General features: G+C 53.7%; 2 non-coding genes and 1 pseudogene across 2 annotated transcripts; all 3 read left to right on the forward strand.

Annotated features, from left to right (window-relative positions):
- Nucleotides 1-3448: 3448 nt before the first annotated feature.
- On the forward strand, nucleotides 3449-5358 carry LOC124569991. The gene has a single exon (XR_006971408.1). It is a non-coding gene; the product is annotated as a small subunit ribosomal RNA (ribosomal RNA).
- A 351-nt stretch (nucleotides 5359-5709) lies between these two features.
- On the forward strand, nucleotides 5710-5864 carry LOC124570049. The gene has a single exon (XR_006971444.1). It is a non-coding gene; the product is annotated as a 5.8S ribosomal RNA (ribosomal RNA).
- Nucleotides 5865-6052: 188 nt separating this feature from the next.
- LOC124570025 overlaps nucleotides 6053-12500 on the forward strand; it is a 10092-nt pseudogene continuing 3644 nt past the window's right edge.

Here is a 12500-nt window from a genome sequence, read left to right on the forward strand (position 1 = left end):
CATATTGTGCCTTAACCTAACCCATATTGTGCCTTAACCTAACCCATATTGTGCCTTAACCTAACCCATATTGTGCCTTAACCTAACCCATATTGCGCCTTAACCTAACCCATATTGCGCCTTAACCTAACCCATACTGCGCCTTAACCTAACCCATATTGCGCCTTAACCTAACCCATATTGTGCCTTAACCTAACCCATATTGTGCCTTAACCTAACCCATATTGTGCCTTAACCTAACCCATATTGTGCCTTAACCTAACCCATATTGTGCCTTAACCTAACCCATATTGTGCCTTAACCTAACCCATATTGTGCCTTAACCTAACCCATATTGTGCCTTAACCTAACCCATATTGTGCCTAAACCTAACCCATATTGTGCCTTAACCTAACCCATATTGTGCCTTAACCTAACCCATATTGTGCCTTAACCTAACCCATATTGTGCCTTAACCTAACCCATATTGTGCCTTAACCTAACCCATATTGCGCCTTAACCTAACCCATATTGCGCCTTAACCTAACCCATATTGCGCCTTAACCTAACCCATATTGCGCCTTAACCTAACCTATATTGCGCCTTAACCTAACCTATATTGCGCCTTAACCTAACCTATATTGCGCCTTAACCTAACCTATATTGCGCCTTAACCTAACCCACGTTGCGCCTTAACCTAACCTAAATTGCGCCTTAACCTAACCTATATTGCGCCTTAACCTAACCTATATTGCGCCTTAACGTAACCTATATTGCGCCTTAACCTAACCCACGTTGCGCCTTAACCTAACCCACGTTGCGCCTTAACCTAACCCACGTTGCGCCTTAACCTAACCCACGTTGCGCCTTAACCTAACCCACGTTGCGCCTTAACCTAACCCACGTTGCGCCTTAACCTAACCCACGTTGCGCCTTAACCTAACCCACGTTGCGCCTTAACCTAACCCACGTTGCGCCTTAACCTAACCCATATTGTACCTTAACCTAACCCATATTGTACCTTAACCCAACCCATATTGTACCTTAACCCAACCCATGTTGCGCCTTAACCCAACCCATGTTGCGCCTTAACCCAACACACGTTGCGCCTTAACCCAACACACGTTGCGCCTTAACCCAACACACGTTGCGCCTTAACCCAACACACGTTGCGCCTTAACCCAACACACGTTGCGCCTTAACCCAACACACGTTGCGCCTTAACCCAACACACGTTGCGCCTTAACCCAACACACGTTGCGCCTTAACCCAACACACGTTGCGCCTTAACCCAACACACGTTGCGCCTTAACCCAACACACGTTGCGCCTTAACCCAACACACGTTGGGCCTGAACCCAACACACGTTGGGCCTGAACCCAACACACGTTGGGCCTGAACCCAACACACGTTGGGCCTGAACCCAACACACGTTGGGCCTGAACCCAACACACGTTGGGCCTGAACCCAACACACGTTGGGCCTGAACCCAACACACGTTGGGCCTGAACCCAACACACGTTGGGCCTTAACCCAACACACGTTGGGCCTTAACCCAACACACGTTGGGCCTTAACCCAACACACGTTGGGCCTTAACCCAACACACGTTGGGCCTTAACCCAACACACGTTGGGCCTTAACCCAACACACGTTGGGCCTTAACCCAACACACGTTGGGCCTTAACCCAACACACGTTGGGCCTTAACCCAACACACGTTGGGCCTTAACCCAACACACGTTGGGCCTTAACCCAACACACGTTGGGCCTTAACCTGCTCTGTAATTGTCATACGACGCGTTAAATTAGTGTAGTGTTGCCTAACTGCAACCCCCGCAATATAGTTTGCTACTCGCACTGCCCGGTCCCCAGAGTATCGCTTCATGTTAAACACCTTGCAGCTGTACACTGTAATGCGGATGGCAGCAGGACGTACATGCTCAATGCCCTTCGCAGTTGTTCATTGGCATTCGCATGGCGAAGCACAGCCTACGTTGTGGTACGGCTTGTGTCAACTGTCCGCTGATGTTGTACGTCCAAATCACACACTGTACTGCACATTGGTCCTCATGTACTGAATGATACATCGTGGTACATGTGTGACCGTACCACGACTGCGCCAACAACGGCGAACCATACGGTCCAAATATTGTGCACTCAGCTACGTGTCGTCTCCCTATAAGAGCTGGATTGCAGTATGGTATGCCGTGGATGGCGATCAGCATGAGCCGTCTGTTGATGTAGTGGCGCGTGTTGTCAGACGTAGTCGTCTCTTCTCACACACCGTGATAGCATGGTGCACTGCGTTCCACATCTGCGACATGCGACAGAGGCCGGTTGACAGTCGTTCGCGCAATGGACATCGCATACGTACGGGGGCCACCTTCCACGTGTTCGCGAAGCGTGCACATGTTGTTGCGTGTATGTGGGCAGACATAGTGTGTCGTGACACCTGACACAGGCATGCAACAATCGTTGAATTTGCAAATGGCGATGGACGTCTACGTTTGCTGGTGACGTTACGCAAATGAACAACTGGTAAACCGTTGTGGTGCGGTTGTTCTCGCTAGAGGTGAATCAGTGATGGCGACGATCGGTTGAGCTACCAACCGGTTGTTTCAGCGATACCCACCATGCCCACGAACGTGAATGGCATGTGGGTGTGAAGCGATACGCGGCGGTGGCTGGGTGGGACCGTCCCCGGCCGGTGAGGGGGGGCCTCCCGGCGTGCTGGCCGCGCGGTGCGTGGGCGCACGCGCTACAGCCGGCTGGTGGGGGCGGCCAGTGGCAGGCGCGCCGGCCGACGGAGGCGGCAGGCGGCGCAGCTGCGCGCCGGCGCACCCTGCACGCGGCGCCGTGCGGCCAAAGTAGGTCCTCGCGGGCCCGGTGCGAAGCGCGGTGGACATCTGCAGTGTGCTGGTCCGATTGAGGACTGTGTGCGCTGAGGATGCGCCGCCGCCCGGCGCTCGGCGCCGCGACGCCGTCTGCTGCTCGGTCGCCTCTGCGGTTCTCGCAGGTGGTTTGTATCGCAGCTGTGCGGACGTGTTGGCGCGTGCGCTGTGCTGGGAGAGTTCGCTTCGGCACCCAAGTGGGGCTTTTGTCCTTCTGTGGCGCTGGCGTTGGAGCTGCCGGCCACCGTAGGTGGCGCGTGTTGTCTCCCGCCGGCAATGCCACGACAGCACGCTCCCGGGCCTCTGTCGGCAGCGGCAAGCTCAGTTGGGAGCACGGGTGGTCGCACCTAAAGCGTCTACTCGCCAAACTCCGGGCGATTGCGCCTCTCTCGAACCCGACCAAGTACTTAGGACGGCGCTGCGCGCCGCCGGGACCTGAGAGGGTTTCGAGGTGTATTGTGCAGGGGAGCTCAGCCTCCTCCTGTTTGCAGAATAATTGAGCGGACGCTTGCGTGTTCGCGCGGGCCCCCGGGACACACTCCCGGGCGGCCGGCTGCTCAGCTCTAGTTGACGCAGCTCCCTGGTTGATCCTGCCAGTAGTCATATGCTTGTCTCAAAGATTAAGCCATGCATGTCTCAGTACAAGCCGCATTAAGGTGAAACCGCGAATGGCTCATTAAATCAGTTATGGTTCCTTAGATCGTACCCACGTTACTTGGATAACTGTGGTAATTCTAGAGCTAATACATGCAAACAGAGTCCCGACCAGAGATGGAAGGGACGCTTTTATTAGATCAAAACCAATCGGTCGGCTCGTCCGGTCCGTTTGCCTTGGTGACTCTGAATAACTTTGGGCTGATCGCACGGTCCTCGTACCGGCGACGCATCTTTCAAATGTCTGCCTTATCAACTGTCGATGGTAGGTTCTGCGCCTACCATGGTTGTAACGGGTAACGGGGAATCAGGGTTCGATTCCGGAGAGGGAGCCTGAGAAACGGCTACCACATCCAAGGAAGGCAGCAGGCGCGCAAATTACCCACTCCCGGCACGGGGAGGTAGTGACGAAAAATAACGATACGGGACTCATCCGAGGCCCCGTAATCGGAATGAGTACACTTTAAATCCTTTAACGAGTATCTATTGGAGGGCAAGTCTGGTGCCAGCAGCCGCGGTAATTCCAGCTCCAATAGCGTATATTAAAGTTGTTGCGGTTAAAAAGCTCGTAGTTGGATTTGTGTCCCACGCTGTTGGTTCACCGCCCGTCGGTGTTTAACTGGCATGTATCGTGGGACGTCCTGCCGGTGGGGCGAGCTGAAGGCGTGCGACGCGCCTCGTGCGTGCTCGTGCGTCCCGAGGCGGACCCCGTTGCAATCCTACCAGGGTGCTCTTGAGTGAGTGTCTCGGTGGGCCGGCACGTTTACTTTGAACAAATTAGAGTGCTTAAAGCAGGCAAGCCCGCCTGAATACTGTGTGCATGGAATAATGGAATAGGACCTCGGTTCTATTTTGTTGGTTTTCGGAACCCGAGGTAATGATTAATAGGGACAGGCGGGGGCATTCGTATTGCGACGTTAGAGGTGAAATTCTTGGATCGTCGCAAGACGAACAGAAGCGAAAGCATTTGCCAAGTATGTTTTCATTAATCAAGAACGAAAGTTAGAGGTTCGAAGGCGATCAGATACCGCCCTAGTTCTAACCATAAACGATGCCAGCCAGCGATCCGCCGCAGTTCCTCCGATGACTCGGCGGGCAGCCTCCGGGAAACCAAAGCTTTTGGGTTCCGGGGGAAGTATGGTTGCAAAGCTGAAACTTAAAGGAATTGACGGAAGGGCACCACCAGGAGTGGAGCCTGCGGCTTAATTTGACTCAACACGGGAAACCTCACCAGGCCCGGACACCGGAAGGATTGACAGATTGATAGCTCTTTCTTGATTCGGTGGGTGGCGGTGCATGGCCGTTCTTAGTTGGTGGAGCGATTTGTCTGGTTAATTCCGATAACGAACGAGACTCTAGCCTGCTAACTAGTCGCGTGACATCCTTCGTGCTGTCAGCGATTACTTTTCTTCTTAGAGGGACAGGCGGCTTCTAGCCGCACGAGATTGAGCAATAACAGGTCTGTGATGCCCTTAGATGTTCTGGGCCGCACGCGCGCTACACTGAAGGAATCAGCGTGTCTTCCTAGGCCGAAAGGTCGGGGTAACCCGCTGAACCTCCTTCGTGCTAGGGATTGGGGCTTGCAATTGTTCCCCATGAACGAGGAATTCCCAGTAAGCGCGAGTCATAAGCTCGCGTTGATTACGTCCCTGCCCTTTGTACACACCGCCCGTCGCTACTACCGATTGAATGATTTAGTGAGGTCTTCGGACTGGTACGCGGCATTGACTCTGTCGTTGCCGATGCTACCGGAAAGATGACCAAACTTGATCATTTAGAGGAAGTAAAAGTCGTAACAAGGTTTCCGTAGGTGAACCTGCGGAAGGATCATTACCGACTAGACTGCATGTCTTTCGATGTGCGTGTCGTGTCGCGCAACACGCTACCTGTACGGCTCGCAGTAGCCGTGCGCCGCGTGCGGAACCACGCGTGCTTCTCAAAACTAACGCCAATGTTGTGTGGTACGAGCGCTGAAGCGCTGGAGCGGCTGGCCTGCGGCACCTGGCGCCTGGCGCCGGTTTTGAATGACTTTCGCCCGACTGCCTGTCCGCTCCGGTGTGGAGCCGTACGACGCCCATCGGCCGTGAGGCCGTTGGACACAGAACGCTTGAACAGGGGCCGCCACACGCCTACGTCCCGCCTATGCAACTGTCTTGAAAGAGACAGTGGAAACTAAGAAAAGATCACCCAGGACGGTGGATCACTCGGCTCGTGGGTCGATGAAGAACGCAGCAAATTGCGCGTCGACATGTGAACTGCAGGACACATGAACATCGACGTTTCGAACGCACATTGCGGTCCATGGATTCCGTTCCCGGGCCACGTCTGGCTGAGGGTCGGCTACGTATACTGAAGCGCGCGGCGTTTGCCCCGCTTCGCAGACCTGGGAGCGTCGCGGCCGCCTGTGGGGCCGGCCGCGCCTCCTTAAACGTGCGATGCGCGCCCGTCGCCTGGCGGTTCGCATACCGGTACTTACTCGGTAGCGTGCACAGCCGGCTGGCGGTGTGGCGTGCGACACCTCGTACAACGACCTCAGAGCAGGCGAGACTACCCGCTGAATTTAAGCATATTACTAAGCGGAGGAAAAGAAACTAACAAGGATTCCCCCAGTAGCGGCGAGCGAACAGGGAAGAGTCCAGCACCGAACCCCGCAGGCTGCCGCCTGTCGTGGCATGTGGTGTTTGGGAGGGTCCACTACCCCGACGCCTCGCGCCGAGCCCAAGTCCAACTTGAATGAGGCCACGGCCCGTAGAGGGTGCCAGGCCCGTAGCGGCCGGTGCGAGCGTCGGCGGGACCTCTCCTTCGAGTCGGGTTGCTTGAGAGTGCAGCTCCAAGTGGGTGGTAAACTCCATCTGAGACTAAATATGACCACGAGACCGATAGCGAACAAGTACCGTGAGGGAAAGTTGAAAAGAACTTTGAAGAGAGAGTTCAAAAGTACGTGAAACCGTTCTGGGGTAAACGTGAGAAGTCCGAAAGGTCGAACGGGTGAGATTCACGCCCATCCGGCCACTGGCCTCCGCCCTCGGCAGATGGGGCCGGCCGCCCGCGCGGAGCAATCCGCGGCGGGGTCGTGTCCGGTTGCCTTTCCACTCGCCGCGGGGTGGGGCCGTTCCGGTGTGCGGTGGGCCGCACTTCTCCCCTAGTAGGACGTCGCGACCCGCTGGGTGCCGGCCTACGGCCCGGGTGCGCAGCCTGTCCTTCCGCGGGCCTCGGTTCGCGTCTGTTGGGCAGAGCCCCGGTGTCCTGGCTGGCTGCCCGGCGGTATATCTGGAGGAGTCGATTCGCCCCTTTGGGCGCTCGGGCTCCCGGCAAGCGCGCGCGGTTCTTCCCGGATGACGGACCTACCTGGCCCGGCCCCGGACCCGCGCCGCTGTTGGCTCGGGATGCTCTCGGGCGGAATAATCGCTCCCGTCAGCGGCGCTTCAGCTTTGGACAATTTCACGACCCGTCTTGAAACACGGACCAAGGAGTCTAACATGTGCGCGAGTCATTGGGCTGTACGAAACCTAAAGGCGTAATGAAAGTGAAGGTCTCGCCTTGCGCGGGCCGAGGGAGGATGGGGCTTCCCCGCCCTTCACGGGGCGGCGGCCTCCGCACTCCCGGGGCGTCTCGTCCTCATTGCGAGGTGAGGCGCACCTAGAGCGTACACGTTGGGACCCGAAAGATGGTGAACTATGCCTGGCCAGGACGAAGTCAGGGGAAACCCTGATGGAGGTCCGTAGCGATTCTGACGTGCAAATCGATCGTCGGAGCTGGGTATAGGGGCGAAAGACTAATCGAACCATCTAGTAGCTGGTTCCCTCCGAAGTTTCCCTCAGGATAGCTGGTGCTCGTACGAGTCTCATCCGGTAAAGCGAATGATTAGAGGCCTTGGGGCCGAAACGACCTCAACCTATTCTCAAACTTTAAATGGGTGAGATCTCCGGCTTGCTTGATATGCTGAAGCCGCGAGCAAACGACTCGGATCGGAGTGCCAAGTGGGCCACTTTTGGTAAGCAGAACTGGCGCTGTGGGATGAACCAAACGCCGAGTTAAGGCGCCCGAATCGACGCTCATGGGAAACCATGAAAGGCGTTGGTTGCTTAAGACAGCAGGACGGTGGCCATGGAAGTCGGAATCCGCTAAGGAGTGTGTAACAACTCACCTGCCGAAGCAACTAGCCCTGAAAATGGATGGCGCTGAAGCGTCGTGCCTATACTCGGCCGTCAGTCTGGCAGTCATGGCCGGTCCTTGCGGCCGGCCGCGAAGCCCTGACGAGTAGGAGGGTCGCGGCGGTGGGCGCAGAAGGGTCTGGGCGTGAGCCTGCCTGGAGCCGCCGTCGGTGCAGATCTTGGTGGTAGTAGCAAATACTCCAGCGAGGCCCTGGAGGGCTGACGCGGAGAAGGGTTTCGTGTGAACAGCCGTTGCACACGAGTCAGTCGATCCTAAGCCCTAGGAGAAATCCGATGTTGATGGGGGCCGTCATAGCATGATGCACTTTGTGCTGGCCCCCGTTGGGCGAAAGGGAATCCGGTTCCTATTCCGGAACCCGGCAGCGGAACCGATACAAGTCGGGCCCCTCTTTTAGAGATGCTCGTCGGGGTAACCCAAAAGGACCCGGAGACGCCGTCGGGAGATCGGGGAAGAGTTTTCTTTTCTGCATGAGCGTTCGAGTTCCCTGGAATCCTCTAGCAGGGAGATAGGGTTTGGAACGCGAAGAGCACCGCAGTTGCGGCGGTGTCCCGATCTTCCCCTCGGACCTTGAAAATCCGGGAGAGGGCCACGTGGAGGTGTCGCGCCGGTTCGTACCCATATCCGCAGCAGGTCTCCAAGGTGAAGAGCCTCTAGTCGATAGAATAATGTAGGTAAGGGAAGTCGGCAAATTGGATCCGTAACTTCGGGATAAGGATTGGCTCTGAGGATCGGGGCGTGTCGGGCTTGGTCGGGAAGTGGGTCAGCGCTAACGTGCCGGGCCTGGGCGAGGTGAGTGCCGTAGGGGTGCCGGTAAGTGCGGGCGTTTAGCGCGGGCGTGGTCTGCTCTCGCCGTTGGTTGGCCTCGTGCTGGCCGGCGGTGCAGGATGCGCGCGCCTGCGCGGCGTTCGCGCCCCGGTGCTTCAACCTGCGTGCAGGATCCGAGCTCGGTCCCGTGCCTTGGCCTCCCACGGATCTTCCTTGCTGCGAGGCCGCGTCCGCCTTAGCGTGCTCCTCCGGGGGCGCGCGGGTGCGCGGATTCTCTTCGGCCGCCATTCAACGATCAACTCAGAACTGGCACGGACTGGGGGAATCCGACTGTCTAATTAAAACAAAGCATTGCGATGGCCCTAGCGGGTGTTGACGCAATGTGATTTCTGCCCAGTGCTCTGAATGTCAACGTGAAGAAATTCAAGCAAGCGCGGGTAAACGGCGGGAGTAACTATGACTCTCTTAAGGTAGCCAAATGCCTCGTCATCTAATTAGTGACGCGCATGAATGGATTAACGAGATTCCCGCTGTCCCGCTGTCCCTATCCCTGTCCCTATCTATCGAGGGTCAGTACGCAGAGGTAAAGGCGGAAAATGAACGCCTGCGCAAAGAGCAACAGAGACCACAAAAGACTTATGCAGCTGCGTTAGCGGCAGCACCGGCAATTAAAAGAACAGTCCAGGAGACTATAAAACAAAACGTAGAAAAATCAGTCCCAACTCTGTTTATAAAACCAAAAAAGGGTGAGGATGTTAAAAAGGCCAAAGAAAAATTCGAACAGAGCATAAACCCGCGTGTAGACAAGATTAAAATTAACAATATAAGAACAACAAAAAATGTACTAATTGTAGAAGTGGCCTCAACTGAGGATAGCGACAAAATAATTAACAACCAGAAACTAAAAGACTCATTTATATGTGAGAAACCACGCAAACGTCGCCCCCTAATGATGATGTACGACGTACCGTCGTACATGTCTCAGGACGATGTAACGGATTGTCTATACGCACAGAATTTTGAGGAAAAAATGACTCGCGAGGAGTTTAACGAGCAGTTAAAAATACGATTTAAAGCAGGTCCTCGTGACCGAAATACGGTACACTACGCAATTGAGGTTGCACCTGCACTGAGAAAGCAGATAATAGTGACAAATAAGCTATATATTGGCTATAATGCAATCTCAGTGAAAGATTATACGGCCTTAGCAAAGTGTTCTAAGTGCCAAGACTACGGCCATGTCGCTAAATATTGTAACTTTTTGAAGCCCGTGTGTGGAAACTGCGGGTGTGACACCCATGACAAAAAGAATTGCACAAAAGATACTCCACTGTGTATCCCATGCAGATATCGAAAGCGAACATGTAACACTCCTGGTAAGGAGTGTTTGACTTACAAGATACTTCTCCAGCGACTAATCCAAAGGACCGACTATGGCGACACGCTATAAGGTCACTCGTAGAAAGTCGCCAAGTAAAACATTGAGAGATGCGGGAAGGTGGAGGAAATTACAAGAGTCACTGTCCTCTTTGGATGGTGAGCAAGAGGAGGAAATAGCTAATGTTTACTCTGTTCCAGTGCCAACTGTACAACCGGAGACAGTGGACTTCTCGTGCCAGGTCGGAGGTTCCCCGGCCTGCCGGGGGAGTCTTCCAGGTTCGATGGTGGTGGAGGCGGCTGGGCTGGCGGGTCTCCCCTCCCCGGGTGGGGACAGTTCCTCGCGGAGGGAGGGGGAGATCTATGCTGTGCTGGTGCCTGAAGTGCAGCCCGAGACGGAGGACTTCTCCTGTCAGGTCGGGTCCTTCCTGGCCTCCAGGGGCGGCCTTCCGGAGTCACTGGGACCGTCGGCGGCCATGGCGGTGGGCTCCGCTTCTCGTCGAGATGGGGCGGAGCCGTCGGCGTCTGCGTCCGATGGTCCTGCAAAGGGAACAGATAAAGAGACTGCAGACTTGATTAAAGTAGCCACATCTGTAAATAAATTAACCTTTGGTGATGGTGTAAAAATGGATGAGGTAGATGAGACTGTAGACTTGATCAAAGTAGTTACATCTGTAAATAAAATAACTCTGGATGATAGTGTAAATGTAGATGATGTAGAGGTAGACACTCAAGAACAGAAACGATCTTTTAACAATTGTCCGCCTGGAAATACTTACCTAATATGTGAGGAGACTCTGCGGTTGTCTAGGTTGGAAAACTCACAGACTCTTAACGCCGCACTGAGGCAGCTGGTCCGAGCTGGGCATCCCCGTGGAAATAAAATTACATTTCCAACTCTGGAGGATGCAGACTGTATAGAACTTGTTGCTCTAAACATTCCCACAGAATACGATAAACTATCTGATCTGGTTTCGAAAGTTTACATCCGGAGGGGTAGGAAATTTGATTTAAATAAAGTTTACGAAGATATGGTTAGAATGCACGGTAGAATTGCTTTTGATCCTGCCCAGGCTTGGCCTGCAAGCCACTTTTACACCAGATTCCCATGACTAGAATAAATTGTTTGCAGATAAATACAATGCGGAGCTCACTGGTTACTCAGGAGCTCTGCAAATTGGCTGAAGAAAGGTATACTGATATCTTATTAATACAAGAGCCGTACTCTGCCTCAGGCAGGGTCCCGGGCCTCCCTGGAACAGCTCAGGTGATCTCGATCGGTCAAAATCCGATGTCAGTCATTGTTATAATAAACAAGTTAATCAAAACTACTGTTCTAACACAGTTTTGTAATACACATGTGACTGTAATCGAGATAAATTATTGTAATACACACTGGTTCTTCATAAATGTTTACTGTCAATACAGAGACCAAATACAAATATACCTGAGGCATTTGACAACTGTTTTGCGTGCCCTGGCTGGCAAACCGCTCATTATTACAATGGATAGTAATGCAAAATCCCCTCTCTGGCACAGTGGAGCCCAGGACCAAAGAGGAATTGCGCTCGAGGATTTCATAATGGAACATCAATTACATGTAATAAACCTCCCTGGCAACCCTCCTACTTATAGGAGCCGAGCCGGGGCAGCGTCTCACATAGATGTGACGCTGAGTTCAGTTAACGTAGCAAATAATATTCAGAACTGGAAAGTTCTAGAAAATCTCACAACAAGTGACCATAACATAATTGAATTTTCAGTCGCACTACTTGCGGAACACGTGCCAGAGGGGTGGACAACGCAATATGATTATGGGAGAGCCGATTGGGGCCTGCTGGAGGCAGAGTTCAATCCTCCAGAGTTGGAAGATGGCCCGTTTAACGTGGAAGAGGCTGTTGAGGCCTTGATTGTCTCTATAAAGGCGGCAGTGGCCGCAGCGATACCGACGCGAAGACGTCTCATACGTGAAACGACCTCTCCATGGACTCCGGAGCTCACTCGGCTCAGGCAGTCTATGAGAAGGGCACGGCGCAGCTATCAGGCGTCTTTCACCCGGGACGAAAGGCAATACCATCTTGCCCTGTACAGGAGACGAAAATGGATTTTCAAAGAAACCCTAAGGCAACATCGCCAGCGAAGTTGGGAGGACTTTGTAAAGTCTCATCTTACCCTAGACCCATGGGGTATCCCATATAAAATGGTGAGAGAGAAAATACATTCTCCAATGCATCTCTCGACAGTAAGACTTGGAGACAATAACAGTATGACGAAAGACTGGGTGGAGACGGCTGAGGAGTTACTTAATGTGCTCCTCCCTGACGACCGACCGGAAACGGACAACGAGATGCAACAGGAGATTAGGATCCAGGACCAGACGGAGTACAATAATGAACTACAAGTATACCCCTTCTCGGTTGAGGAGGTACAAACAGCTATACTCTCTTTTGCCAGACGCAAGGCCCCAGGGCCAGACGCAATACCTGCGGAAGTTCTGCAGAATATTGTGCACAAGATAGCCCCAGGCCTTGCAAAGATATACAACAGGTGTCTGGAAACACAGTCCTTCCCAACTCGCTGGAAGACTGCGGAAGTGATAATAATAAAGAAGTCACCAGAAAAAGATCCAACAATACCAAAGTCCTACAGGCCTATAT

The sequence above is a fragment of the Schistocerca americana genome, unplaced genomic scaffold (genome assembly GCF_021461395.2).
Source record: "Schistocerca americana isolate TAMUIC-IGC-003095 unplaced genomic scaffold, iqSchAmer2.1 HiC_scaffold_158, whole genome shotgun sequence".
In the NCBI taxonomy this organism is placed as follows: Eukaryota; Metazoa; Arthropoda; class Insecta; order Orthoptera; family Acrididae; genus Schistocerca; species Schistocerca americana.